We start from the raw sequence: 26,176 nt of genomic DNA on the forward strand, positions 1-26,176 counted from the left end.
TTTAGGGTAAAGTTAAAGTAACAGGATCTTACAGGTCTAAATGTATTTGTCCCCTACTTTCCCTTCCTTTCACTTTCCAAAAGACCAAGGAGACAAAAACTACAGGTAGTCCTTGACTTATGACCCCGATTGTGCCCAAACTTTCCATTGCTAAAGTGAGTTTTGCCCCATTTTATGACCTTTTTTTGCCACAGTTGTTAAAGGAAGCGTTGCACTTGTTAAGGGAATTATCAGTCATTAAGGGAATCTGGCTTTCTCTGTTGTCTTGTTTGCCGGAAGCCGTCTGGGAAGGTTGCAAATGCTGATCACATGACCCGGGATGCTGCAACCCTCGTAAATATATGCCAGTTGCCAAGCAACCAAATTTTGATCACATGACTATGCGGATGCTGCAACGATTGTAAGTGTGAATCCAGGTCATAAGTCCCTTTTTTCAACGCGGTTGTAACTTTGAACAGTCGCTAACTGAACAGTTGTAAGTCGAGAATTAACGGTACTCCATGATAGTTTTAAATTTAGAGAAGAAAATACGTTTTCCATTCATCCAGGGAGCAGGGCAAGAGGAGTTTGCCAAGTCGTTTGAAACAAAACCTTCCTGCCAGAAATTGCCATGTTTGGCTTTGTAATCTGCTATAGACAGACAGGGCACTAAGGACCGCAAACGGGGAAGGCATTTAGAAGGCCATAAATAGAATTTTCTGAGTGACCGTACTCATCTGCTGATAGCCATTATCTGTGAAAGGATGTTGTGTTCTCAGCCAGCAACATATGATACCGCATAAATCCAGAAGGCGGTAATAAAACGGGGAAAGAGGAGGTTGGAAACGGAGAGCCTCAACAGCCCAAATTGCTTTCTGCTCAGTTTCTCAGCGGCTGATAGGCAAAGCTCTGATTTCAGCACAAACTTTTACAATCGTTTATAATAGCCTTCCTCAGCAATATTAAGACTACAACTCCCAGGATTCCCCAGCCAGCATGGCATTGAAGTGCACCTATCTTAAAGCAGGGTTACCCAATCTTGGCAACTTTTAAGACATGTGAACTTCAAGGCAGTTGTTAAGTGAGCCACTCCAGATTTTATGACCTTTGGGGAACCGTTGCTAAGCGAATCACATGTCCACTAAATGAGTCCAGCTTCCTCCACCGACTTTGCTTTTCGGGAAGCTGGCTAGGAAAACCACAAATGCTGACTGTGTCACCCCCAGGATGCTGCAAGCATTGCAAGTAGTCCTCAACTTATGACCACAATTGAGCCCAAATTTTGGTTGCTAAATAAGGCGTTTGTTAAGTGAGTTTTGCCTCATTTTACGACCTTTCTTGCCACAGTTGTTAAGTGAATCACTGCAGTTATTAAGTTAGTAACACAGTTGTTAAGTGAATCTGGCTTCCCCATTGACTTTGTTTGTCAGAAGGTCACAAAAGACAATCACATGACCCCGGGACACGGCAACCGTCATAAATATGAGTTAGCAGCCAAGTCTCCGAATTTGGATCACGTGACCACAGGGATGCTGCAGCAGTTATAAGGGAGAAAAACAGTCATAAGTCACTCTTTTCAGTCCCTTTGTAACTTCCAACAGTCATTAAAGAAAAAGGTTGTAAGTCGGGGACTACCTTTATTTTCTGATTCTGCCACTCTTAAGGATCGAGGCATCTGCCTCTCTCTCCCTCTGTTTCTACAGAACAATGATGTTCTCATTCACTCATTCATTCACTCATTCATTCATTCAATTTTTATTATTGTATTAGTCACTCAAGGAACTAATAAATAACTGATCAGCCTGGCCAGCAAAGGATGCCGGAGCAGCTTTAATTCTTCAAGAAGGAAAGATTTATGCGCCCAAAGATACTAACCAAACTTCCAGAGATCAGCAAGTGCTATAAATTTGTTTGTTTGGTTTGCTTTCCACGTTGCCTAACAAGGTAGCGGATGACTCAGCCCCAAATGGGAGCTTATTTACAATTCAAAAAGAAAATTGGGGAGAAAAGTTACGGCAGCTTTCCGCAGCTCCTTCCTTCGGCATCAGGCAACCCGTGTCAGCGATTTCCTGGGTGGCCTTTTGCAGACTTTAGGGAAAAGAAACTTTTCTTAAAACCCTGGGTTTTTTCCCCCCTCCCTTTGTTGTGGCAAAGGTTTAAGGTTTTGCTAGCAGACCAGAAAATAGTCTGGGTTTAAATAAGTGGTCTTTACATTGCCTAACTCGGATCCAATAAGGATAAAATAAGAACCAATGAAACATTCCCTCAAAATGCAATATCTTTGTATTCAGTAATCCATGGCGACGTTTTCAGGATCTAAGAAACCGGCTTTGTATTTCCAAATTAACCTGTTGCTCCAGCTAGATCGGTATCTACTGAGTAATTTCCCTGTGCTATCTGGAGATATTAAGGAAGAGATTATCAAATAGCCTTTGAATGACACCTGAGCAGAAGTCCACTGTGAAATGGTGCATTTCTCCCTAGTTTCTATTTTCCCCCTGCATTTTTAATACTGTGTTGGATCTATGCCAAGAATAATAAATCCCATTAGATTGTGTAGGAGAGGAGCCATCACAACAAAATATCATTGATTCCAATAGAAACTCAATAAGACTGTCACTCTTAAAAAAAAAGGCTTGTTAGAGATCTCTGATTTGCAACTGTTGTGCTTTTAAACAGAGCTCTAAATTATTACCGTCGTGGTTTTCTTGATGCTTTAGTTTAACTCATTGTTATGGTAAATTATGGCAATTGAATAAATAATAAATACAGATAGTCCTCGACTTACAACAATTCATTTAGTGACTGCTCAAAGTTACAGCGGCACTGAAAAAAGTGACTTATGACCATTTTTCACACTTATGACCTTTGTAACATCCCCATGATCATGTGATCCCAATTTGGAGACTTGCTGCTGACTCATATTTATGACGGTTGCAGTGTCCTGAGGTCACGTGATCACCTTTTGTGACCTTCTGACAAGCAAAGTCAATGGGGAAGCCAGATTTAGTTAATAATCGGATTACTAGCGTATCAACTGCAGTGATTCACTTAACAACTGTGGGAAGAAACATCGTAAAATGGAGCAAAACTCACTTAACAAATGTCTCGCATTGCAGCAGAAATTTTGAGCTCAATTGTGGTCGTAGGTCAAGGACTACCTGTAATAAATATTTCTGAAGTTTGTGACCAGGAAAATGAGACATGATTAGTAAATACAGGCAGTCGTCAACTTACAACACTTAACAACTCTCTTGCTTAGCAACAGAAATGCTGGGCTCAATTGTGATCGTAAGTTGAGGAACTAGCTATATTACAACAGCTTGCAGATTTTTTTGCAATTTCAGCTATCAGGATAAGGTCATCAACATAGTGCAAATTATTGCTTGGTCTAAATTCCCTAAAATTGCTTTCTGACCAATTTCTTTGCTTTTCACATGATTTCTGCTTCTCCTTCTTCAGGGCACCCTCCATTCCCATCCAAACTGAAGAGTCCCAAGCAGGATAAAGGAAAAAAAAACATTTCTTTATTTTTTTTAAAAAGGCAAAAAAGAGGCTTCTTTTAGCCAGAATGGGGGGAAAAAACTGGTACTAGGCCTGACAAAGTCTACGCCTTGATGAAGGGGTTGGTAAAAAAAAAAAAAAGCTATTGATTTTTAGCAAAGCAGGACAGTATGCTTTCAATCCACACCAGGGTGCCATTTCCAAAACACAAAGAGAGGGATGGACTGTCAGACCGAAAGAATTCACCGTCACCTTCCCAATGTTTCCTTGGAAAGAAGGAGGGGTCAGAGGTCACGTAAAACATCATTAATCATTCTTCCCAGATGTTGAAGTGTTTATTGGACAGTTCGATTAATCACGGCAAGCTATCAAACCCACAGCTTGCCTTAAGGTCTCCATTGTCGCAGTCCGCTGCCATCACTAAAGAGATAAGATTATCGGCAACAAGCTGGGGCAACCATTGAGGAGCAGAGGCGTAGAAGAATGGGATTTCTTTCTTTGCTGTCCTTGCGTCCTTTCTTAAAAAATTTTATTTATCCTCCCACCCCCATCTCCTCAAACCTTCAGCCTCTTCTTTCAAGAATTGGCTTTCAGAATGCAATTTGTTAAGGCAGGCAATCATGTTGGGAATCTGTTATAAATGAAGAAGAAAGTCTCAGGGTCTTTTTTTTTTAAATAATACTAATAAAAATCAGAGCATTTGTTTGTTTTTTAAGGGGTGCTCAGAAGGGATTTGAAAATAGGCCTGACAACCTGCATCAATTCTTTCTAGCGCCAAGGCTTTGTGAAGGCAGTGTCAAAAAGGAAGGTTTACAAGGTGAAATATTACAATGTTTTCTTCCCATTTCTTTCTTTGTTCTTTGGCACCCCCTCCCCCCCTCCTCAATGACCACAAAAGGAAAACTATCTTGTGAGTTGTAATCTTCTACACAAAATTATTCCTCAGCTTTAGACGGGGTTTAAACTTTTTAGGAGAAAGAAAATTAGAGCTAAATTTCTGCAGCGTGATAAGATAGTTTGCGGTCCTCACAGTTTCCTTTCTACCAAGAGGAAACCGTGAGGACTGCAAACAGTCTGACACGCTGCAACTCATGGCCTGACCAGATCCCATTTTACTGCTGCCTTTTCTGTGAATTCATTCATTCATCTATTATTCCAAGTTATGAAAGGGAGAATGGGGGGGGGGCATCGCAGAAGAAATACACACAAAAGGATGACAGCATATGAGTTATTGGGGTGGAGGGGTGGGTGCATGGACGGATGGATGGATGGATGGATGTGCCTGGGGAGTCAAGAGGGAGAAAGGACAAAAGTAGCATCATGTTGATGTACAGTTGTCTTCAACTTAACATCCATTGACTGTTCAAAGTCACAACGGCACTGAAAAAAGTGACTTGCACCTACGATTAATATGGAGTGGTGGGGGGGCAGTGGTTTACAATGCAGCATTGCAGACTGACTGCTCACTGTCAGGAGTTCGATCCTGACCAGCTCGTGGTTGATTCAGTCTTCCATCCTTCCGAAGTCGGTAAAATGAGGACCCAGACTGTTGGGGGCAATGTGCTGACTCTGTAAACCACTTAGAGCAGAGGTCTCCAACCATCCCAGCTTTGCAGTGGGGGGGGGAGGGGGTGAGCAGGCGGCTGGCAAAACGCCTGTGCTCACCTGCTGCTTCTGCGGATCTGAACGGCTCACGGCCCAGTAAAGGGCCGTGGCACAGGGGTTGGGGACCCCTGGCTGGCTTACCTGGTAACCATTTATCCAGAATATCCTTGAGCCCCCTGTTAAAAAACTGACAGAAAAAACTGGCTAGGCTTTATATTTTATTTAATATCGCGCTTTTATTATTTTTATAAATAACTCAAAGCAGAGAATGCATCCTTCTTCCAATTTTCCCCACAACAACAACAACCCTGTGAGGTGGGCTTGACTGGTCCAAGGTCACCTAGCTGACTTTCCTGCCTTAAGGCGGGACTAGCACTCACAGTCTCCTGATGATTGGCTCAGTCATCTAGCTGGCTTTTATGCCTTAAGGTGGGATTCGAACTCACCGTTTTCCACTTTCTAAGCTGGTGCCTGAACAAACTGGCTCCTGAACAACTGACTTCTTAATTCTCTGGCTTCTGTGTGAAAGCTGACAAAACCACTATCTCCATGCCAAGCCTTTTTGTTTTGCTGCCCTGCGCACGCTTGAAGGGGCTGCGGTGCAATAGAACCGGCCAAACTGATTGCTTTGGGAGGGACAAGGAGGCTACAAAACCTATTGGAAGTTTGTAGTGAAAACTGGCTGAGCTCTTAACTCAGCAAATGAAATGTTGATCTTGGAAAATGAGGGACTTGGCTGGACACGTAGAAGGGAGGCACAGATTCCTCTCTGATGTTTAACTGAAGCTGACAGCCCCTGGTCCCATTATTTCTAGTTCCTATTAAGAAAGTTGTCTTGTGAAGTTCACTATTGAAGTAAAGGTAGTCGTTCGAATAGAATAGAGGAGAGGAGAGGAGAGGAGAATAGAATAGAATGGAATGCAATGGAATGCAATGGAATGGAGTAATATTAGAATAGAATAGAATAGAATAGAATAGAATAGAATAGAATAGAATAGAATAGAATAGAATAGAATAGAATAGAATAGAATAGAATAGAATAGAATAGAATAGAATAGAATGGAATGGAATGGAATGGAATGGAATGGAATGGAATGGAATGGAATGGAATAGAATAGAATAGAATAGAATAGAATAGAATAGAATAGAATAGAATAGAATAGAATAGAATAGAATGGAATGGAATGGAATGGAATGGAATGGAATGGAATGGAATGGAATAATATTAGAATAGAATAGAATAGAATAGAATAGAATAGAATAGAATAGAATAGAATAGAATAGAATAGAATAGAATAGAATAGAATACTGTAGAATAGAATAGAATAGAATAGAATAGAATAGAATAGAATAGAATAGAATAGAATAGAATAGAATAGAATAGAATAGAATAGAATGGAATGGAATGGAATGGAATGGAATAATATTAGAATGGAATAGAATACAATAGAATAGAATGGAATGGAATGGAATAATATTAGAATGGAATAAAATAGAATAGAATAGAATAGAATAGAATGGAATGGAATGGAATGGAATGGAATAATATTAAGAATAGAATAGAATAGAATAGAATAGAATAGAATAGAATAGAATAGAATAGAATAGAATAGAATAGAATGGAATGGAATGGAATGGAATGGAATGGAATGGAATGGAATGGAATGGAATGGAATGGAATGGAATGGAATGGAATAATATTAGAATGGAATAGAATGGAATGGAATGGAATGGAATGGAATGGAATAGAATAGAATAGAATAGAATAGAATAGAATAGAATAGAATAGAATAGAATAGAATAGAATAGAATAGAATAGAATAGAATAGAATAGAATAGAATAGAATAGAATAGAATAGAATAGAATAGAATGGAATAATATTAGAATGGAATAGAATAGAATAGAATAGAATAGAATAGAATAGAATAGAATAGAATAGAATGGAATGGAATGGAATGGAATGGAATGGAATGGAATGGAATGGAATAATATTAGAATGGAATAGAATAGAATAGAATAGAATAGAATAGAGCTGGAAGGGACCTTGGAGGTCTTCTAGTCCAGCCCCCTGCTCAAGCAGGAGAAGCTATACCATATCAGACAAGTGACTGTCCAGTCTCTTCTTAAAAATCTCCAGTGATGGGACAACCACGATTTCTGGAGGCAAGCTGCTCCACTGGTTAATTTTCTTCATTGTTAGGAAGTTTCTCCTTAATTCCAGGTTGCTTCCTTGACTTACAACAGTTCATTTAGTGACCGTTCGAAGCTACAATGGCACTGAAAAAAGTGACTTATGACCATTTTTCACATTTGCAATCCTCGCAACATCCCCATGGTCACGTGATCACAATTCAGACGCTTGGCAATTGATTCATATTTATGACGGTCACAGTGTCCCGGAGTCATGTGATCCCCTTTTGTGACTTTCTGACAAGCGAAGTCAGTGGGGAAGCCAGATTCACTTAACTGCATTACTGACTTAACAACTTCCTTCTTGAATTTAATTCAGCACTATGGTCACGTTTCTGGATATACACCTGTCCAGAAAGTGGAGACGCAAACGGATCTTTGGAATCAGACTTTAGAAGTTGAAAAAATACACAGCAACTTTCTGGATCTGTAACCCTTGATGACTTAAGGCCTAAGATACAGAAGGATCTGGACAGACTCGAACACTGGGCGCTATCTAACAAAATGAAATTCAGTGGTGAAAAAAGTAAGGTTCTACATTTAGGCAGGAAAAATCAAATGCACAGGTATAGTATAGGTGGTACCTTGCTCAATAGTAGTAACTGTGAGAGGGATCTCGGAGTCTTAGTAGATAATCACTTCAATATGAGCCAGCAGTGTGCTACAGCTGCCAAAAAAGCCAACACAGTGCTAGGCTGCATTAACAGAGGGATAGAATCAAGATCACGTGAAGTACTAATACCACTTTACAATGCTTTGGTAAGGCCACACCTGGAATACTGCATCCAGTTTTGGTCACCACAATGTAAAAAAGATGTCGAGACTCTAGAAAGGGTACAGAGAAGAGCAACAAAGATGCATTAGGGGGCTGGAGGCTAAAACATATAGGGAACGGTTGCTGGAATTGGGTATGTGTAGTTTAATGAAGAGAAGGGCGAGGGGTGACATGATAGCAGTGTTCCAGTATCTCAGGGGCTGCCCCAAAGAAGAGGGAGTTAAAGCTATTCTCCAAAACACCTGAAAGCAGGACAAGAAGCAACGGATGGAAACTAGTCAAGGAGAGAAGCAACCTAGAACTAAGGAGAAACTTCCTGACAGTTAGAACAATTAACCAGTGGAACAACCTGCTTCCAGAGGTGGTGAATGCTCCAACAGTGGAAGTTTTTAAGAAGAGACTGGACAGCCATTTGCCTGAAATGGTATAGGGTTTCCTGCCTGAGCAGGGGGTTGGACTAGATGACCTCCAAGGTCCCTTCCAACTTTATTATTATTATTATTATTATTATTATTATTATTATTATTATTATTATTATTATTATTATTATTATTTATTATTATTATTATTATTATTATTATTATTATTATTATTATTATTATTACTACTACTACTTTGTTAAATAACAAGGGATTTACTGAACTAAAAATAGCAATGTTTTGTTCAAGAATAATGGTACCCAAACTTGGCAAAGTATCAGGATTGATCTTAAGAGAGAGAAAAAGTAGCAGTTGTCATGGATGAGGATAATTGCAGCAGTGAAAAATCGATAATTTCCCAAACTTAATTTCTAATTTCTATTTAGGCCTATAAGAACTGAGTATGAGAAATATAAACACATTTTCATGAAATAAAGAGGAACCAAATCCAATATTAAAAGATCATTATGAATTGAATCAGAGAAAGAAGAACAGAATAGGAACAGAATAAGTAGAATAATAGACTTAATTCTGGAGCATCACTATTGGCTTCAATACTAAATAGATGATAGATTAGATAGATAGAAGATATTTGATAGAGATAGATAGATAGATAGATAGATAGATAGATAGATAGATAGATAGATAGATAGATGATAGATAGATGATAGATAGATAGATAGATAGATAGATAGATAGATAGATAGATAGATAGATAGATTGAGATAGATTGAGATAGATAAATAGAGATAGATAGATAGACAGATAGATAGATAGAGAGATAGAGAGATAGATAGAGAGATGATAGAGAGAGAGATAAAGATGACACACACAGAGAGATAGGAAAGAGAGAGAAAAAGAGAAAGAGAGAAGGAGATGAGAGAGAAAGAGCAATTTGTTTAACTATGACATCAAAAGGTCATAAAATCAACCTGACTCACTTACCAACCACCTTGTTTAACAATGGAAATTCTGTTCCCACTTGTGGCCACACGTTGGGGACTACCTGTAGATATTGGACTTGTATGCCACCCAGAGTCTTTGTGGAGTAAACTGTGGAGTTAAAAGCAAAAATAAATAAAAATCTTTGTGCTGCACTATCTGAATAAAATAGGAGTGCCACCCTTTTAGCAATTCTTGGCACTAGTCTAATTAAAGATGCAAATAAGCCGTTATGTACAAAAGTTCCTTTTTCCTGCTGGCATTCCTCAAAATGGCTATTTTCGTGCATCCGTTCCCTGGTACCTATAATTATTTCTGTTCTCTCTGCTCACAATTCCTCCCCTCTACCTGCCTCCCCTGCCACAACACCAGGCGTGTACAGGTGTGTTCTTCAAAAAACTTAGGCCTTAAGAAGGACTTCATGGATGGAAATCTTAAAGAAGAAAAGAATTCAAGTTCCTTGGGAAACTGAAAAATGAGATTATAAAAGCCCAATCTAACAAATACCACTGAGAAAGAAAAATAAGTGACCCCAGACAAAACCAGCATGGTTGAATAAAGAACTCTCTGATAAACTGAAAGACAAAAAGGACAAGTATAAAAAATGGAAACAGGGACACATAACTAAAATAGAATGTCAGCAAATAGACCGAATCTGCTAGGATGAAGTCAGGAAAGCTAAGGCTCAGAACTAGTAACACTTGTAACAAATGCCAAAAATAATTTCTAAAAGCTGCTTTCAACATGTAAAAAACAAGAAAAAAAAGTCAAGGAAACTATTGCTCCAACTGGATATGTCGTTCTAGCGGACAGAAGGACTAGGGAGTGACATGATAGCAGTCTTCCAGTATCTGACCCCACAAAGTAGGGGTCAGCCTATTCTCCAAACCACCTGAGGGCAGGTCAAGACATAAGGGATGGAAGATTATTAAAGAGAGATCCAAGCTAGAATTAAGGAGAAATTTCCTGACAGGGAGAACAATTAACTAGTGAAATGGGTTGCCTTCAGAAGTTGTGGGTGCTCCATCACTGGAGGTTTTAAGAAGAGACTGGACAGCCATTTGTCTGAAAAGTCTCTTCCAACTCTTTATTCTGTGATTCAGTGAAGGTAGCCCTTGACTTATGATCACAACTGAGACCAGAAATGCTGTTGCTAAGCAAGGCGGTTGTTAAGTGAATCGTGCCCAATTTTACAACCTTTTTAGCTGTGGTTGCTAAGCGAATCACTGCAGTGATTAAGTGAACGATGCATGTTATTTAGATGACTAACATTGAGAAAATCGTGACTGATAAGAATGGATTGAATATAAAGGGGAAATTAAGCTTAAATAAAAATCACGAAAATAGGATGCATGGTGAACTAGTGAGATGATGGTTATAAGAATAGTATAAGCTAGTACAAAAATGTTCTACATAGATGTTACCATTATCTGTACAAATATGAACAATGTCTATATTTAATCATTTATACACTGAAAAATTAAGAATTTTATTTGTTTAAGGTTGAAGAAGGAGGATACAAATGGGAGAGGGGAAGATCAAAGAAATATATTATTAATTAATATACTAATTATGAAATTATCAAATTCAATCTTATTGATTCTTAATTAATTATTATTATTTTTCCAAATATATAAACCAAGACACTATACACCAGGCAATGGAGATTGTTATTGTTAAAAACCAATAAAATATTTTTTAAAAAAAAGTGAATCATGCAGTCATTAAACAAATCCAGTTTCCTCCCCGACAGTGCTTATCCAAAGCCAGCTAAGATGGTTGCAAAAAACAATCACATGACCCTGGGATGTTGCAACCAGATTAAGTACGTAAGTACAGGCCAGTTGCCTAGTGTCTATATTTTGATCATATGACTGTGGAGATGCTGCAACGGTCATCAGAGTAAAGACAGGTAGTAAGTAACATTTTTTTTAGTATTATTGTAACTTTGAACAGTTGCTAAATGAATGGTTGTAAGTCAGGACTACCTGAAGAGGTCAAGAAGGAATAAATGGTAACAAAATGGGAGAACGCCAAAAACAGGACTTATATACCACTTCACAATGCTTTACAGCCTTCTCTAAGCAGTTTACAGAGTCAGCCTATTGCCACAAAAACAATTTGGGTCCTCATTTTACCAACCTTGGAAGGATGGAAGGCTGAGTCAACCTTGAGCCTCAAACTGCCGAACCGCTGGCAGTCAGCAGAAGTACCCTGCAGTACTGAGCTCTAACCACTGTGCAACCACGGCTCTTGCATAGTTGTCAAATGTGACCACCATCCAAATCCCATCCTAGATTGAGGTAACTGAAATACCTGTCAAGCACGAGAAATCAGGAAATCCAGGCAGTTCCGATGAATCTAAAGGTTTATTGCAAGCTTAAGCTCTCTACAAGAATCTGATCTGCTAATGGTCAAAGCGAATTGGTGGTAGATAAGAGTCAACAGAATTCAAGGTGGGCTGGACTTAGATCTTTCTGGGCATGAAGCGACTCGAGACCAATGACGCATTTGACCCCTCCCTCATGCTCAGCCTGGTCATCTCCTACAATATCCTTGGCAAGATGAAATCTCCATTTTTATTTTGGGCAAATCCCAAAAGCTGCAGTGCAATGCCCAGTGTCCTCCATAAGGCCCGCTGATTATCATGGCAAAGTTTCTGGAAGTTGAAGCCACCACTAACCTGCCTAGCAATGGGGGGGGAACGAGGGGGGGAGGAAGCAAGATGTAGAAAACTGCTGATGGGATGTGACTGCCCCAAAGTCTGGGGAATGGAAAAGCAAGGCGGAGGGAAGCGACCCACAATGCAATCGGACAATGAGAAAAACGTCTCTGATTTCTTTTCCATAAAAATGGGCAGTTAAAGATCATTGGAACGGACAAGGCAATCTTCCAACAGGCTAGCACGGTGATTGCCTGCGATGTGATGGAAGCAAGCAGAAAAACAAGCCGCGCTTAATAGCATTCAATTTCTAATAACTTACTTAGGCCCTCAGCTTGCTAGAAGCAAGGGTTTCTCAGGCTTGCTACAGCTGGAGCAGACGCAACTACGTTGGCTTGATTTGTGTTACATGAACGGGATCCAGGGATGGCAAGAGACGATATTGCAAATGCATCACAACTGGCAGCGGGGAATTGAATATCTGAAGCCACGTGGCTCACCGCCAGAGATTGAATAAGAAAAATGAGTGGCTAAATGGAACCTCCATGAACAGAGGCAGTGTATCCCAGGGTGAAGGGTTGGGGAATTAGAGAATAACAGAGTTGGAAGGGACCTTGGAGGTCTTCTAGTCCACCCCCAGCCACCAGCCACTCAGGCAGGAAACCCTACACCATTTCAGACAAATGTTTGTCCAATCTCTTCTTTTAAAACTTCTATTGTTGGAGCACCCACAACTTCTGGAGGCAAGTTGTTCCACTGATAAACTGTTCTCACTGTCAGGAAATTTCTTCTTAGTTCTAGATTGGTTCTTTCCTTGCTTAATTTCCATCCGTTGCCTCTTGTTCTGCTGTCTTCAGGTGCTTTGAAAAAATAGACTGAGCCCCCTCTTCTTTGTAGCAGACCCTGAGATGTTGGAACACTGCTATCATGTCATCCCTAGTCCTTCTTTTCATTAAACTAGACATACCCAATTCCAGAAACTGTTTTAGCCTCCAGTCCCCTAATCATCTTTCTTGCTCTTCTCTGTACTCCTTCCGGAGTCTCAACATCTTTTTTTATATCATGGTGGAGAAGACAGGAGATTCTGTGAACCCTTTCCTCTCTGTTTGCTAGAGTTGTCGAGTTACGTCTTGGGTTTAAAGAAAATGAAGAATTCTTTCACAGGGATTGCTCTTCATTTTACCCCCTGAACAACAACCTTAGAGGTAGGCTGCGCAAAGGGAGACAATGAGACTGGCACAAAGTCATTCAGTTTACCTGGCTAGGTAGACATTTTATTCCTTACACCCTCTTTTTTTTAAAAAAAATGAAAATCACTGTTTGTTCTCTCCCTATTGGGTTAAAATAGATTCATCTTTTTTTTCTTTTTATAAATTATCTTCTGTTTTTCCAGGGGTCTCCTGTGAACTTCTATTCAGTTAGTGTTCAGTCACTGAATTTGCAGTTATGTTGCATTATGGGTATAAGTTCAGTATATTTTACAGTTCACACGCCTAGGACAGTATTTGCTTCAATTGCCCTGCTTTAACAAATGTCTTAAAAGGTCATTGCATTAATTATGTAATTTGCATCATTTGTCCAACTAGAATTTTTTCTTAAAAAAAAATTATTTACCCAGACCCTGAAGACAGTGTTTGAAAAGTGTGAGCTTCACACTTCATTTAAACAACCTCAACCTCACTGGCTAAAATCTCATCCATATCATTGTCTTCATGGTTGCTCCATGTAGGAAGGAAATAACTAGTGTATTATTTCTTATGTGCTTGCAATTTTTCCTTGAAATGCAATTTTTATTCCTTTTTAGCAGAGGAGAAGAGTCCCTTGCAATAATTCAGACAATGAGAGAGAGAGAGAGAGAGAGAGAGAGAGAGAGAGAGAGAGAGAGAGAGATATGGAGAGATGGATGGAGAGAGAGATGGAGAGAGAGATGGAGAGGAAGACAGGAAGAGACAGAGATGAAGAGAGAGAGAGAGACAGAGAGAGAGAGATGGAGACAAATGACAAAGATGATAAGACATACAGATAGATGAGAGAAAAGTAGATAGACAGAGTGAGGAGAAAGAGAGAGAGATTCAGATAGGTAGAGAGGGAGAGAGATTAGAGCGATGATAGTGAGAAAGAGAAAGACAAGAGAGATATGATAGGATAGATGGATAGATAGATAGATAGATAGATAGATAGATAGATAGATAGATAAAGATATATGAGAAATATAAAGATAAAAGATAGATGAGAAAAAAGATGAGAGAGACAGAAAGAAAGAAAGAAAGAAAGAAAGAAAGAAAGAAAGAAAGAAAGAAAGAAAGAAAGAAAGAAAGAAAGAAAGAAAGAAAGAAGAGAGAGAAACGACAAAGGCATCAAGACTAGGAGCATCAGAAAGTGTTTCTCTCCACCCTTCCTCTTCCTGTCCCATTTTTAAAATGGATGGACCCCTGCCTTGGCATCACACATGGAGTTGTTAAAGCCGGATGCTTCCTGAAGATGGAGCCTTATGAAAATATCTTTCAAAAGACTGCAACAATGAGAAGTTCTACTGAAGGTTTGCAAACACTGTGCACAATTGGCACAGTGTGAAACTCCAGCTGATCGCCGTAGCAGCAGATGGCTCTCTGGAATCGTTCCTCCTTTGTCCAACCTCGTTAATGCTTTATACTGATGAAATTTATACAAACGCAGCACGCCGCTCTCACACCCAGTCCTACGGCATTAAATATTCCAAGTAGATGTTAAGCCTCTCACCGAGTGTTACCACCATTAGCATCAAAGCTAAAACCAACACCCAAATCTTGAGTCTCTTAAGAGGTTACATCACTTACATCATCTTCTCCTTCCTCATGCACTTAGACCAGGGTCCTTTAGATGAGTTGTTGGGGGGGGGATTTTTTGCATAATTTAAGGAGCAAATTATTTTAATTGGCATTCTTTTTTTTTTGTCACCACATTACAAAAAAGATGTTGAGACTTTGGAAAAATGCAGAGAAGAGCAACTAGGATGACTAAAGGTCTGGAGACTAAAACATATGAAGGAATTGGGTATGGCTAGTCTAGGCTAGTCTAGAGAAAGGGCCGAGGCGGCTCAGTGGGTTAGGATGCTGAGCTTGTCGATCAGAAGGTCGGCAGTTTGGCGGGTCGAATCCCGAGTGCCGCGTAACAGAGTGAGCGCCTGTTACTCGTCCCAGCTTCTGCCAACCTAGCAGTTTAAAAGCACGTAAAAATGCAAGTAGAAAAATAGGGACCACTACGGTGGGAAGGTAACAGCGTTCCCTGCGCCTTTGGCGTCTAGTCATGCCGGCCACATGACCACGGAGACGTCCTCGGACAAGCGCTGGCTCTTCGGCTTTGAAACGGAGATGAGCACCGGCCCCTAGAGTCGGAAACGACTAGCACGCATGTGCGGGGGAACCTTTACCTTTACCTTTAGTCTAGAGAAAAGAAGGTCTAGGAGTAATATAACAGGAGTGCTCCAAATATCTGAGGTGCTGCCCCAAAGAAGAGGGAGTCAAGCTATTCTCCAAAGCGCCTGAAGGCAGGACAAGAAGCAATGGATGGAAACTAATCAAGGACAGAAGCAACCCGGAACTAAGGAGAAACTTCCTGACCGTTAGAACAATTAAGCAGTGGAACAACCTGCCTTCAGAAGTCGTGGGTGCTTCATCACTGCAGGTTTTTAAGAAGAGACTGGACAATCACTTGTCTGAAATGGTAGAGTCTCCTGCTTCAGCAGGGGGTTGGACTAGAAGACCTCCAAGGTCCCTTCCAGCTCTATTCTGAATTGAAATTAATTGGCGTTCTTGCTCAACAATAATTCTTGTGCCTTGGTGCAAGAGACTACTGACCCATCATGCTTTGCTTTCAACAGTCGAGTCAGTCGAGTGGGGTGTATTTATTTATTTATTTAGTTATTTATTTATTATTTATTTATTTTCTACATCACCCATCTCACCTAAGTGACTTCGATTGCTTTTTACAACAACATAATAAAACCATATAAACATACGGATAAAAGCATGGTTAGAAAGCAGATTCCTGTCTGAGCAGGGGGTTGGACTAGATGACCTCCAAGGTCCCTTCCAACTTTTTTATTTATTATTATTATTATTATTATTTATTATTATTATTATTATTATTATTATTATTATTATTATTATTATTATTATCAAATTAAAACTTACAAGTCAAAATAAATCAGGGTAGCAAAGTCGACTGCTTTTCAACCTAGGTAGAAGGCCCAGGCTAAGCTCATAGGTAATTAAACTGCTTCTTTCTCATTGCAGCTAGCCTTGTGCTTCCAAAATTGCAGTGCTTTTTTTTTAAAAGCAGCCTTTTCCCTGGGGGGAGGGGGGGAACCCTCTACATTCTCCTTGTCTACATTGATTTGAACGCTGTGTAATATGCAGTAACTCAGATGCAAAAACTGCATTTCAGTCTAAGAAACCCAAAGTGGGTTTTAAATCAAACACTCCAGGGCAAAATGCTTTTTCCCAAAGACTTTTATGAATCAGTATGTCATCTGCTCTTAGGGGAAAGAGGGAAATAACATTTAAAAAGCTGGGACCACCCAAACTTTCAGCCTTGCTCAAAGTAATCTTTTAGATCAGGGGTCCTCAGTCTGTCGGCCGCAGCCCACTAGTGAGCTTTGAGGGGTTTGCAACCGGCCGTGGAAACTGTCGGCAAGCACACACATGCGCACATGCATCATTTGTGTGAGCAGCGGGTAAGCACATGTGCACGCTGCGTTTAAGTGAGTAGCAGGCGCACATGCACACTGAACCTGCAAATGGAGCTGCGCATGCATGTACATGTTTGCTAGCCACTCACACTGAACTGTCCTCTCTCCCCTCACCGCAGATCCACTAAGCTGAAAATGTTGGAGAACTCTGTTTTAGATTGACCTGGGCCAGGGGTGGGGAACCTTGGCTCTTTTATGACTCATGGACTTCAACTCCCAGAATTCCTGAGCCAGCCATGCTGAGGGGAAAGGGAGAGGTTTCCATGCTGAGCCATGCCGGCTCAGGAATTCTGGGAGTTGAAGTCCATGAGTTATAAAAGAGCCAAGGTTGCCTACTCCTGTCCTAGGCAGAAGGAGTAACTACTAAATAATCTCCAGGGGAATCTTCAATGCCATTCATATTACAGTGCGTAGAGATAAGCAAAGACAGAATTGCCTAACGGATGTGGAGCAATTGAGGGCAAAGATGAACATCATAAGTACAGGTAATCCCTGAGTTATGATCACAACTGGGCCCAAAATTTATGCGGCTGAATCATGTGTTAAGTGAGTTTTGCCCCATTTTACAACCTTTCTTGCCACAGTCGTTAAGTGAATCACTGCAATTGTTATGTTAGTAACACAGCTGTTAAGTGAAACTGGCTTCCCCTTTGACTTTGCTTGTCAGAAAGTCGCAAAAGGTGATCACATGACCCCGGCACACTGCAGCTGTCATAAATATGAATCGGTTCTAAATTGTGGTCACATGACCGTGGGGACGCTGCAACGGTCACAAGCATGAAAACGGTCACAAGTTACTTTTTCAGTGCCGTCGTAACTTTGAACAATCACCAAATGAACTGTTGTAAGTCAAGGACTATCTGCATAATGGAAATTTCAGAGACTTTGTCTTCCATTTCCTAGTCTCTCTAGTCTCCCTTACTTCTGCTTCAATCTTTCATCCAGGTCTATTATCCTAACAATCAATCAGAATAGAGCAGGAAAAGGCCTTGGAGGTCTTCTAGTTCAACCCCCTGCTCAGGTAGGAGACCGTGTACCATTTCAGACAAGTGATTGTCCAGTCTCTTGTTAAAAACCTCCCTTGTTGGAGCACCCACACCTTCTGAAGACCAGCCATTCCACTGATTAATTGTTCTCATTGTCAGGAAATTTCTCCTTAATTCCAGGTTGCTTCTCTCCTTGATTAGTTTCCATCCATTGCTTCTTGCCTTGCCTTCTGGTGCTCTGGGAAATAAGTTGATTCCCCTCCTCTTTGTGGCAGCCCCTCACATACTGGAACACTGCTATCATGTCACCCCTAGTCTTTCTTTTCTCTAGACTAGCCATACCCAATTCTTGCAACCATTCTTCATATGTTTTAATCTCCAGGCCTTTAATCGTCTTAGTGGTCTTCTCTGCATTTTTTCCAAAGTCTCAACAATAATCTGCCTGTTTTGGTTGATAGATTGAAATAGGACCTGCTGGTTGGGAAAATCTGGGCTTGGAACCATCACAACACGTTTTTCATATTTCAGTTACTGGGCGATCTTTATTTCTCATTTCAATTTCCTGAGTGGCTACATTTATCTTAATCGTTCCATCACATCCTGCCCGCATTCTTCTCCTCTTCCTTATCTCTTCTTCCCCCTTCATGACCCAAAACACTACCTTATCTCTCCACTGACAAACTCAACTGGTGGTAATCCACAGATCACTGAGATAACAGGAATGACATTCAAGCAGAAGGCAAAATTTCGAAGCAGAAGACTTGTCCTGGTCTCAGCAGCTTGAGAAGAGCAGCTTTGCCATCTACTGATGAACACACAAAGCTTTACTAGGTCACTGATCTATCTAATGTGGTGGTACTTTGGTCCATGCAACTAGGTAGCTATCTGCTTTGAAATGTTAGATTAGCAATAGCAATACCACTTAGACTTATATACTGCTTCACAGTTGCTTTGCAGCCCTCTCTAAGCGGTTTAGAGAGTCAGCATATTGCCCCCAACATTCTGGGTCGCCATTTTACTGACCTCCGAAGGATGGAAGGCTGAGTCAACCCTGAGCCAGTTAGCAGTATTCTAATATCTGAGGGCCATTCACAGAGAAGTGAAGGTCAACCTCTCCAAACCAGCTGAAGGCAGGACAAGAAGCAATGGAGTCTTTTGCTGCACCTGTGTGTCTGCCGGCCTGTGTATACCTTGCAGTCAGGTTTTGTGACCCCCCGTACAGGTAATCCTTGACTCAACAACAGTCCGGAGTTACAGTGGCACGGAAGAAAGTGACCATGACCATTTTTCACACTTACGACCGTTGCAGCATCCCCACGGTCGCATGATCAAAATTCAGATGCTTGACAACTGACTCATATTTATAACTGTTGCTGTGTCCCGGGGTCATGTGATCCCCTTTTGTGACCCTCTGACAAGCCAGACTCATTTAACAACCGTGTAACTAACTTAACAACTGTGCAGTGATTCCCTTAACAATGGCAGAAAGAACGCTTGTAAAATGGGGGCAGGGCTCACTTAACAACTTTTTTTCACTTAGCAACAGAAGCGTTGGGCTCAACTGTGGTCGTACATTGAGGACTACAGTCAATCTGGCCCCTTAGGAAAACTTAGTTCTGTCTCAACTGCTTCCCTTCTGTGGCGATGCTAAGATAGCATCTATCTATAACTCCCAAAGGCGATTTCTCATTTTGCATTAAACGACTGTCTCAGAGATGACTAATGCAATCTCTTGTTCAAGATCCAGACTTTGCCCTTGAATATAGTTTCAGGAATGTCATGCAAAGGTAAGCTACGGCCCTCCGGATCACTGATGTAATATGTATTACTGTGTGTAGTATAGCAGAATCCCTTTTGGGCACTAGGTGCCGATTCTGTGGAGAAAGGATTTTTCCACACACCGGAGACAGCATGGTTTTGTGTGCTGCCTGCATCCCACGGATGGGGCTTGGCTTGTTTGTGCGGACCAGTTGTTGGCATGCCGTGGCCCGGTACCGGTCCATGGACCGGGGGTTGGGGACCCCCGTAGTATAGGAATGTATTTTTAAATACGTATATTTTCCTCTGTACAGGTTATACTGTATAGCTTTTCTGCTTCTGTATACTTGGTGGGTGCCCAAAGTAGGGCAGGGGGCAGACAAGAAGAATGATTAAATAGCAATACGGGTAGTCCTCGATTTACAACAGTTCAACGGTTGCAGCATCCTCAGCGTTAGGCGACCCCCTTTTGGGATCTTCTGACAAGCAAGTCAATGGGGAAGACAGATTCACTAAACAACCCTGCTACTAACTTAAGAACTGCAGGGAAGAAAGGCCATAAAATTGGGCAACATTCACCTAACAGTCGCTTAGCAACAGAAATTTTGGAGTCAGTCGTGGTCGTACGTTGAGGACAAGAAGTTAGCATCTACACTTTGTCATAGAAATGGGTAAGAGGAGCCACATATAGCTTTTTCTTTCATTCCATTTGATCGTATCAGATTCTAAGAGACTGCCTGGATAAGGCCTTTCAGAAGAGGCTTGCCATTGTCTCCTTTCTAGGGCTGAGAGAAAGTGACTGGCTGAAGGTCACCCAGCTGGCTTTGTGCCAAAGGCAGGAATAGAACTCACAGTCTCCTGGTTTCTGGCCTTAACGGCTGACAGTATTTTTTACCAGACACAAATGGAGTAGCATGCCTCTTTGTCAAAATATATTCCATTGTTCCCTAAACGATTACATTGACACTGATCACAAACTGAGGTTGAAATGCTTGGTTCCCCTCAATTGAAAACCAGGAGAACTTCAGGCTTCAGAAAGTCATGCAAAGTTCTTGAATAGGGGCCTTCCTGCATTAACATCTAGACTGCATTAAAAGAGGGATAGAATCAAAATCACATGAAGTGTTAATACCACTTTACAACGCCTTGGTAAGGCCACACCTGGAATACTGCATCCACTTTTGGTCACCACGATGTAAAAAAGATGTTGAGACTCTAGAAAGAGTGCAGAGAAGAGCAACAGAGATGATCAGGGGACTAAAGGCTAAAACATATAAGGAACGGTGGCTGGAACTGGGAATGTCTAGTTCAATGAAGAGAAGGATGAGGGGTGACATGATAGCAGTGTTCCAATATCTCAGGGGCTGCTACAAAGAAGATGGAGTCAAGCTATTCTCCAAAGCGCCCGAAGACAGGACAAGAAGCAATGGATGAAAACTAATCAAAGAGAGAAGCAACCTAGAACTAAGGAGAAATTTCCTGACAATGAGAACAATTAGTCAGTGGAACGGTTTGCCTCTAGAAGTTGTGAATGCTCCAACACTGGAGAGTTTTAAGAGACTGGACAACCATTTGCCTGAAATGGTACAAGGTTTCCTGCTTGAGCAGAGGGTTGGAGTCACTAGAAGATCGCCAAGGCCTTCTCCAATTCTATTATTCTGTTATTCATAACTTTGGCATATATTGCCCTCCACATCTTCACAACAGACATTTGATGAGACTGACTGGGCACTTTGCCCATTCTCAGACTCTACATTTCCACGAAAACCAGGAAGGTAGGTTGAGCTCTGATTCCAGTGTCATCTAGTTACAAGAGGGAAATCAAAGTTCTCAATGTCAGAACAAGAAGCAATGCATGGAAATTAATCAAGGAGAAAACCAATCTAGAACTAAGGAGAAATTTCCTGAAAGTGAGAACAATTAATCTGTGGAACGGCTTGCCTTCAGAATGTGTGGGTGCTCCAACACTGGACGCTTTTGTAAAGAGGTTGGACAGACACTTAACTGGAATGGTATAGCGTCTCCTGCTTGAGCAGGGGTTGGACTAGAAGACCTCCAAGGTCCCTTCCAACTGTTACTCTGTTATCCTAAGCTAGGCCTCAAGAAACCATTAAGGGGTGCAGTGGTCTTCTACATCTCTTAAGCTTGTGGTCTTCTAAGATATGACATTCTCTCTCCTAAAGCCTTCCATGACACTCAGTCGTCCTAGATTTAGCTTCTGCTTCTGCTTTTCTCCTTGAGTTTCCAAGCAGAGGTCACAAATATAAAGACACCTTTCCTGTCATCGGATTACAGAAATGTGAAATAAGTCTTTGTCAAACCAGTAGAAAAGAAATCTCAGCTGTCATTCCTAATATCATCACGATCCACAGCAGCTGGCTGGGGAGCAAGAAAATATTAATAACAATAATATTAAAAAGAAGGGCTGTGGCAGAATAAAGTTGTCTTGTTATTTCCATTTTTCATATTATCCGGCGTTCCACAAACACCAACCATATTACTTTTTCTCGGTAGAGCTTCCGTCCTGTTAAAAACATGGATTGAGTGCCCTCTGCTGGCAGGATGGTTGAAAAGTGGTTGAAGGAGTTTGAAGTGTTAAAACTAGTAGGCACAAAGGAGGTTTGTGACATCAGTTGGGAATGTGGTGTGGATACAGGTAGTCCTCGGCTTACCGCATGTCATTTAGTGACCATTCAAAGTTACGACGATACTGAAAAAAGCGACTTGGTTGGAAGAAAAAAGCATCTTGTATGTCTTTGAATCAGAATAAGAGAGTTTGTGACATCAGTTGGGAATGTGGTGTGGATACAGGTAGTCCTCGGCTTACCGCATGTCATTTAGTGACCATTCAAAGTTACGACGATACTGAAAAAAGCGACTTGGTTGGAAGAAAAAAGCATCTTGTATGTCTTTGAATCAGAATAAGAGAGTTTGTGACATCAGTTGGGAATGTGGTGTGGATACAGGTAGTCCTCGGCTTACCGCATGTCATTTAGTGACCATTCAAAGTTACGACGATACTGAAAAAAGCGACTTGGTTGGAAGAAAAAAGCATCTTGTATGTCTTTGAATCAGAATAAGAGAGTTTGTGACATCAGTTGGGAATGTGGTGTGGATACAGGTAGTCCTCGGCTTACCGCATGTCATTTAGTGACCATTCAAAGTTACGACGATACTGAAAGAAGCGACTTGGTTGGAAGAAAAAAAAGCATCTTGTATGTCTTTGAATCAGAATAAGAGAGCAACAGAATAACAGAGTTGGAAGGAAACGTGGAGGTCTTCTAGTCCATCCCACACTCGTTTTGAAAGCCTCCAGTGATGGAGCACCCACATCTTCTGAAAGTGAAGCCGTTCCACTGATTTAATTGTTTTCACTTTCAGGAAATTTCTCCTTAGTTCTAGATTGGTTTTCTCCTTGATTAGTTTCCACCCGTTGCTTCTTGTCCTGCCTTCCGCTGCTTTACTTTGCTGTAATCTTCAAGGTACGGTAAAGTTTTTTAAAGGAATTTTCCCTTTATTACAAAAATAAGAGGATTAATACTAATAACCCTGTCATTGATGGGCACTAAATAATAAAGATGCTCATCTTTGACTTCTTTTTTCTGTTTCTTTGTGAACTTTGCATAATGGAGCCAGTTTGGTATACAGATAGTCCTTGACTTACAACCATTTGTTTAGTGACTTTTGAAGTTACAAAAGCACTGAAGAAAATGACTTATGACCGTTTTTCACATTTACGACCGTGGCAGCTCACGTGACCAAAATTCAAAGGCTTGGCAACTGACTCGTGTATTTATCATAGCTCCAGTGTCCCAGAATCATAGAATCATCTTTTGCAACCTTCTGCCAAGCAATGGGGAAGCCAGATTCACTTAACAACCATGTTTCTAACTTAACAACTGCAGTGATTCACTTAACAGCTGTGGCAATAAAGGTCACAAAATGGAGCAAAATTAATTTAACAACTGTCTTGCTTAGCAACAAAAATTTCAGGCTCAGTCGTGGTCAATTGTGCCTACAAAGGATGAAAAGGAGTTTTTGGGGGGAAAAAACAAAGAATAAAACTAAAAGACAACTTCCTGAATTAAAGGACAGTCCCTTATAATAAAGGCTGCATGGTCATTGTAACCACAGGACAGCAGGGCTGAATCTATTCAATCCTGAAGACAGGAACAAATGAAACTCAACTGGACTGTTTTATCAGAAGCTCAGAAGTTATGTTAGCATTAAGTTTATTCCTTCGTTTGTTTAATTCATTTTATTCATCACATTTCTACATCACCCATCTCACCAAAGTGACTCTGGTTGGCTTACAGTAAAAAAAAAACACAGCATGGTAGAAAAACATAAACAAAAACAAAGTTAAAAGTAAGATCTAAAAAGCTTGGATTGCAGTATAGTTTTTTTTTTTAATATCCATTTATATCCCGCCCTTCTCCGAAGAGTCAGGGTGGCTTACAATCTAAAGCACAAATTAATGTGCTTAGCAATAGCCTTCATTCTATGTATATTTTTTATTTTTTATTTAATCCCATTTATATCCCGCCCTTCTCCGAAGACTCAGGGCGGCTTACAATCTAAAGCACAATGTGCTTAGCAATAGCCTTCATTCTATGTATATTTTTTATTTTTTATTTAATCCCATTTATATCCCGCCCTTCTCCAAAGACTCAGGGCGGCTTACAATCTAAGCACAAATCAAATGTGCTTAGCAATAGCCTTCATTCTATGTATATGCCTGCTTATTAGGGCTTTTGGCCCCCACCAAGCAGCATTATTACAAAGTCAGCTTATTGCCCCCAACAATCTGGGTCCTCATTTTACCTACCTGGGAAGGATGGAAGGCTGAGTCAACCTTGAGCCTGGTGGGACTCGAACCTGCACTAATTGCAGGCAGCTGGTGTTACTTAAGGAGGCATTAGCCCACTGCTCCACCAAGGCTCTTAGTTAAGTTCTAGGTCTACCTAACTCAATGATTTGTATTGCCAGGATCACAAATTATGCTTAATTCTGATTTTTAACTCACCTTCTTTGCCTAATGCACACTATACAGTATATGGATCTATAAATGTAGATGTCCCAAAGGTGCTTTTTCAAACGGCAACTGGATTTTGGTTTTGCTTGAAAACGTTTCGCATCTCATCTAAAAAGCTTCTTGAGTTTTGACTGACTGGTGGAGAATGCATCCTTCCTCCAGTTTTCCCCATAACAACAACAAGAACCCTGTGAGGTGGGCTTGACTGGCCCAAAGTCACCTAGCTAGCTGGCATTCCTGCCTTAAGGCGGGACTAGCACTCACAGTCTCCTGATGATTGGCTCAGTCATCTACCTGGCTTTTATGCCTTAAGGTGGGATTAGAACTCACCGTTTTCCACTTTCTAAGCTGGTGCCTGAACAAACTGGCTCCTGAACAACTGACTTCTTAATTCTCTGGCTTCTGTGTGAAAGCTGACAAAACCACTATCTCCATGCCAAGCCTTTTTGTTTTGCTGCCCTGCGCACGCTTGAAGGGGCTGCGGTGCAATAGAACCGGCCAAACTGATTGCTTTGGGAGGGACAAGGAGGCTACAAAACCTATTGGAAGTTTGTAGTGAAAACTGGCTGAGCTCTTAACTCAGCAAATGAAATGTTGATCTTGGAAAATGAGGGACTTGGCTGGACACGTAGAAGGGAGGCACAGATTCCTCTCTGATGTTTAACTGAAGCTGACAGCCCCTGGTCCCATTATTTCTAGTTCCTATTAAGAAAGTTGTCTTGTGAAGTTCACTATTGAAGTACAGGTAGTCCTTAGAATAGAATAGAATAGAATAGAATAGAATAGAATAGAATAGAATAGAATAGAATAGAATAGAATAGAATAGAATGGAATGGAATGGAATGGAATGGAATGGAATGGAATGGAATGGAATGGAATGGAATGGAATGGAATGGAATAATATTAGAATAGAATAGAAAAGAACAGAACAGAACAGAAATGGAATGGAATAATAATAGAACAGAATGGAATGGAATGGAATAATATGAATAGAATAGAATAGAATAGAATAGAATAGAATAGAATAGAATAGAATAGAATAGAATAGAATAGAATAGAATAGAATAGAATAGAATAGAATAATAATGGAATGGAATGGAATAATATTAGAATAGAAAAGAACAGAACAGAACAGGAACTGGAATGGAATGGAATGGAATAATAATAATAGAATAGAATGGAAGCTTCACAAGCTGTCTTGTGAAGTTCACTATTGAAGTACAGGTAGTCCTTCTAATAATAGGATAGGATAGGATAGGACGGGACGGGACGGGACAGGATGGGATGGGATGTGATAGGATAGGATTCTTTATTAGCCATGTGATTGGACACACAAGGAATTTATCTCTCGTGCATAAGCTCTCAGTGTACATACAAACAACAAAGTGATGTCATAAATCATAAATCATAAGATACAATCATAAATGATACAAATAATAAGCGATAAATCATAAAATACCAATAGAAGGAGGTAGTAGGAAATATGCAAAGATGAGAAAGATGAGAAGAAGGGAAGGATAATAGTAATTCAGCCATACTACATGAGCAAATATCTTTAGGCATAAGACAATGCTGTGGGAGTTAGGTGTTT

The 26,176-nt window shown here is 40.6% G+C and overlaps 1 long non-coding RNA gene across 1 annotated transcript in view; it reads right to left on the bottom strand.

Moving 5' to 3' along the window:
* Positions 1–3,484: 3,484 nt before the first annotated feature.
* LOC310632891 overlaps positions 3,485–26,176 on the bottom strand; it is a 30,132-nt gene continuing 7,440 nt past the window's right edge. Inside the window, exons 2-3 of the long non-coding RNA XR_014490932.1 lie at positions 9,419–9,526; positions 3,485–4,114 (exon numbers count right to left, since the gene is read on the bottom strand). This is a non-coding gene — a long non-coding RNA (uncharacterized lncRNA). The remainder of the gene's footprint in view (positions 4,115–9,418; positions 9,527–26,176) is intronic.

Source organism: Vipera ursinii, assembly GCF_947247035.1.
Source record: "Vipera ursinii genome assembly, chromosome: 1".
Taxonomy (NCBI): Eukaryota; Metazoa; Chordata; class Lepidosauria; order Squamata; family Viperidae; genus Vipera; species Vipera ursinii.